We start from the raw sequence: 5807 nt of genomic DNA, 5'->3' as shown, positions 1-5807 counted from the left end.
TCTTCTAATTCCTGAGGCTTAGGATCCTTAACTCCTAGTTTGACTCTATCCTGATTATCAAAAATATTTTCCAAAACCACTAACCCTTTAGGCATCTTGTTGGTTTTCAACTGCATAATCTCCTAGCCAAAAATGGTTTCCTTACCATCTATGGTTTCAATTAAATCACTGCAATCCATTTCCTGACCATAGTACTTGTCTTTATTTAACAAAAAAATTATAATGTCTTTGTCATCTTCAAAGACTTGCCAATTTTCAATGTTATCAAGTATAGAAGGTCTATTTTGTACCTCAATTTGAGAGATTCCTGCAAATGATATCTCCTTGGGTTTGATTGCTACATTTGCTAATAAATCTGCCATTTTATTTTGAGTCCTATCTCTCCATGAGATACCAAATGCATCAAAAGATTCTATCTGATCCCAAATTGCATTTTTATATTGTTTCAATCTCCTGTTCTTGGATGCATAGGTTTCTTTTATCTAGGAGATAACTAGTTCAGAATCACCTATGACATGCAATTTCTTGATTCCATGATCTGTAGCAACTTTCAATCCTAGCAACAAGGCCTCATACTCTGCTATGTTATTTTTGCAAGAAAACTTCAAAGTGAATGAGTATCTGAAAGTATTTTTCTCAGGGGAAACAAAAACTACCCCTGCCCCTGCACCCTCTTTAGAACTAGCCCCATCAAAAAACATTGTCCATAATATTGGTGAATTCGTGCAACATTCAACTTCATGTTTAATTACAGTAGGCAAATTCTCAACTTCTTGAATAATCAATTCAGCTCTTAAAACATTGACACCAATGTCCAAGAAACAAGTGGAGTCTCTGTCAATTTCTTCCCCTAAAGTGTGACTGACCCTAGGCTCTCTATTTACCTTGACAGCTTTATCTCCAATATGAAAAGTTGCATAAGTCAAATCACATTGCAAGCTTCCCCCCATAGTAGCACTCCATTTTTTGGAGAGCAACATTCCATAGTGTGGAGGTATATCCACTACAAGGACAGACATGGTTAACTCTACTCCAGGATATGCAGCTAATTTGAATGGTAAAGCATTTATGGTGCCTATGATTAGGACTTCCCTAACATCCATTCCTCTACATTTTCCCTGCTTGGTGTCCACTTTCAACCCTAAGGCTTCCATTACTTTGAAAGGCATTATGGTGTTAGAAGCTCCTAAATCAATCATACAACTTTTTAAAGTCTTCCCTTTTATGATCAGACTGAGGGAAAATGGGTCAATATCTTCTATAAAGGCCACCAAGGAATCATTTAAAAACATTTGGAAAATCTAGGATATAATACCATTATCCTATACTACCAATGGGGTTTGTGAGATAACAGTTTGTTCTACAACAGTATTATTGTTTCCTATCCCTCCCAACCATGATAAAGCCTTACTCTTATGTTCTTCAATTCTAAGAAGTTCAGACAAAGGTACTTTTACAATTATTTGGGACAACATGGATATCATATCAACAGGTTCAACAATAGTGGGTTTTACAAGAATACCTGGAGTTGAAGTCTTTTGAACAACAGGCAACACTATTTTCTTGATAGTATCAGGTTCTGACTTATTTTCTTGCACAACTGGTTTTGTTGTTTCATTCATTTGAAATTGAACCTTCTTTTTTGGTTCCCACTTCTTAACCTTGTTGTCTTTGATCTTAGGCACATCTATATTGACCTTTTTACTTTCATCATTCATCTTATGGGTAATATCTTTGATGAATACACTGGATGGCTTTCCCGCATCATTATTTATTGTTCTATTTTTCAAATTGTAGTTACTATGGACTTGAGAAATCATTTCTATTGTGATTCTGTCAATCTCCTCTCTTTGGAGGGCATTCTTAAGCTTGTGTGACCTACATCAAAAGATGTAACACGTACCTTATATGTATCATAACCTTCATCATCTGAAAACACTTGCTGATGATGTAAATGATAAGCAATTCTCTAACTAGTAATATCATTTTTAGGTTCCTCAGAATTAGAATCTATAAAGTCATCACACATGCTCACCATATTGCAACTTATATCATCATGGCTTTTCTCTTCACTTTCTTTTTCAGGTTGTGCACCTTGATCTTGGGCAAATGATTGAGCTACAACACAATAATCAAAAGAATGAGGTGATTGACATACAATGCACCATGGTACATCATCATTCATATTTACAGTGTTCCTTTGCAGGGGATCTGGGGTACCCTTATCCTTCACATTTTGTGTCTAGTTGGGGATTGGCTTACCATCTTTCCACCAGGTGGTGTAGGGGTAATTTTGCATTCTAGGTTGCCTATTGAAATTGCTATTATTCACAGGGGTTCTCTCAGTGACATTTGGCTTATTGAAATTGGTGGGATTCATCTTCTTCAGCAATTCCAACACCTGGCCTATTGTAGGTTCTTCTAGCTTTTTTCCTATAGGAGTTTAATCACCCTCCCTTTTGTTATTGTTCTTGGGATTAAAAAGCTTTGGATCATCCCTCCTACCCAGTTTGCCATATGCCTTCCTATTATTCTCTATATTTACTGCAATTTTATAGGCATCCCTTAAAGTTTTGGGATCCTTATCCCTCAATTGATAAGCCATTTTGCTATCAAAAGCATTGAAATATGTTGTGAGACAGACATCCTTATTCAACCTCATAACTTGAAATAGTCTATACATACCTTTCTGGAATCTTACATTGACGTCAAATGTGGACTCATTTGGGTTTTTCTTGATGTTATTGAATTCATTCAACATGAATCCTGCATTAGTGTTGTCTCCATATTGCTCCTTAAATAGTTTCTCCAAGTCACTCCATGAGGTGATACTGTCATCAGGTAGCCTCTTGAACCAATCCCTTGCATCCTCAATTAGTGAATGCACAAACAATTTCATTACCATATCTTCATGTTCAACTTCATAATCATTTAACATATCAATAAAAATTCTCAAATGTTCTTCACCATTAACAACATTATTCCCAAAAAACTTAAACACTTTGTCTCTTAAATCAAACGATATAAGATGTGGAGCACTAGGAATACCAGTAAATGATATTTGTCTATACTTTTCCAGGTATACAGGTTTCTTCTGGAAACCAGGAACATTTGAGGTACTTGCTATGTTAGCTTGGTTTAGAGTAGCTTGAGATTGTTGAGGTTGGACAAAGGGTACTTGGGTGCTAATAGTGGATGATGAGGCAAGGGCAGATTGGGATATTCCCTGAGTTGAGATTATTGGGCCACTAGTTGGTGCAGGAGTTGCAGATGGAATAGAAAAATTTGGCCATGAAGCCAATACAAAATTAGATTTTATGAATTGGATTTTCCTCCTAGCTTCTGTGGCTTGAGCTTAATTCTCAACCTTCTCAAGTTCTTTTGCAAGATCTTCCATCTCCTTTCTAGCCTTCTCCAAATCTAGATCAATTTCGACATGGAGGGTTGTATGGGTTTTCTTGGTAGAGCTTGAGGTTCATTTATTTGGATCCCTATAGCTTTGGCTTTCCCTTTATCTATAGCTTTTGTAGTGGGTTCTACAGGGTCTATTTGAACAAGTTTATAGGCTTGGACTTGAGCAATAACTGGTTCTTGCCTTTGATTTAGGCGTTTTTCTTGTTCTTGAACTTTAGCTCTCAGATTGTCTACATCTCCAAATACATTAGTATGGAGAGTTGTGGTATTTTCTTCTAACTTTTTATTTTGCTCCTTCAAGGCAGCCATCCTTCTCAACAGAGCATCCCTTTCTATTATGGCATCCAAGGTGGCTTTCTCCTTCTCCTTTTCAAGACGAATGCATTTAGCTTCTTCTTCAGCAATCCATTTCTTCAGAACTCCTATCTCAGAATGTACTTCTTTAGGATCTGCAGAAGTAGCCTCTGAATCAATCAGATCGTCCAAATCTATAAGATTGGGCTCTACGTATGGGGCTGCTCTAGGATTAAAAGGATCATCAAATGAACTCCTAAATCCTAGCCTACGGTTCATATCTGCTATGAGATCTGGTCTTGATGAAGCAATTCCTACCGTGGACACATCTTTGTCCTAAAAAACTATCTCATCTCGTCATGGGGTAATGAAAATGCCTCTTAAGAGTCTTGTAGTTTCGAATTTAGAACTGAGTGAAGAAGACTCTCTCCCTAATACTGGTTCATACTGGGAATTGACGAATGCATTACCTCTGGGTTTCCAGGTGGGATTTGGATCTATCCTTTTCTTACTCTAGTTCTTCCTACCACCTTGGGGTAAATCAGTATACATTGGTATATCAGGATTGGCTCTCATGTAAGCTCTTGTGTTCTTTCTCTTGTCAACCATATTCAACTTTTGTTCAAATAAGCACTAGCTTCAAAACCTTGACTGAGTCGCCACCCTATTCTTGGGAAAATACACAATGACAATTATTCCTGACATCACAAACTTGCTCCAAACAATGGACCAAAAAATAGACTAAGTATATCACTTAGAAAAAATAGAATTTGGACCCTTTCTCTAGCCTTGAAATCTCAATTATATAGTGTGAGATGCAACAAGCTTCAGGCTAACAGAAAATGACAGGTGTCTTTTATAAAGTTTTACATGCACCCATCATAACAAGAAAACACTGTGAATAATAGAAAGACTAGTACGTCGAACATTCCTTTGTGGGCCCACTTCTTTTATTCCCTTTGGAAAGAAAAAATGTTATGATCGGATTCCTTTAGTGCTCCGGTTCCTCGGGATAGGTGGTCATCAAATGTGACAGTGATGAGTCATCTCCTACTACCTGAGGATCCTCTTTGTCTTTATCATCGGTGGCAGAGGTGGCTTCTACTTTTGTACCCTCTTCTTTGTCGTCATCCTCCACCTCATCACCTCCTTCTTTCTGTTATGAAGACAATAACTCTTCTTTCCATTTATTATAGGTAATATCTTCCGGCCAATCAAAATTTAGGACTTCTCTTTGTACAGTTATCAGGGAATTTGCAATTGCCTCCATATCAACTAATTCCTTTCTGATGGAGTTATAGAATATCTTCACTTTAACCAAATCCTCATTTGTCATAGCCCAAAACAAGTGTCCAGTTTCATTTATAACTTTATTTATCCTCTCACAAAAAATCTCATCTAAACTCCCTTTTCCATTCCTCCTTTTCCTTTACTTTATCAATAGTTTTTAATGCACAAGGGAATAAATCAAACTTTTTTGCAATATACTTGGAAAAACAAATAGTTAGTCTTTTTTGAAAAGAATTTTTCTTATCATCAAATCCTTGCAATTTATTCAATAAGTAAAAGATTTTTTCTATTTGATGACAGGGCAACTAGATGACAGATATACACATAGTTGTGATATCTTCATTTCTTTATGTCCACTTATGCACAAGAGCTCTGAATACAACTTCATCTCTCTTTAATTCATCCTTGATGGATGTAATCCTTGCCAATAAATCAAAAAATGATGACCACTCAATTATATCTACTAAATACATTATACCCTGCCTTACTTTTTCCTCAAAATTATTATTTAGTTCTACATGCATTGCATACAACTTATTCTTTTCTTCTTCAAAATTCTCTGTAGTGTAGAACTGTGGCCTTTCAGGGGTATCTAGTACCTCAATAATTGGAGTGGACTTGAAAGGTTCAATAGGTGGTCTAGGAGGGTATGCAATCCTGGGTTTACTAGTCTCTCCTATTTTTCTTTTCCCCAATACCTTCTCCATTTGGGATAGTTTATTTTCCAATGACTGTATCTGCATACCCCTTTCCTCATATGCTTTTAAAACTTCTTCAAACCTACCATTGAGTTGGGAAAATCTATCTTC

The sequence above is a fragment of the Cupressus sempervirens genome, chromosome 6 (assembly GCF_028749045.1).
Source record: "Cupressus sempervirens isolate cs-2001-9-10 chromosome 6, ASM2874904v1, whole genome shotgun sequence".
Classification (NCBI taxonomy): Eukaryota; Viridiplantae; Streptophyta; class Pinopsida; order Cupressales; family Cupressaceae; genus Cupressus; species Cupressus sempervirens.
The sequence above is the reverse complement of the archived record's forward strand: the minus strand, read 5'-3'. Positions refer to the sequence as shown.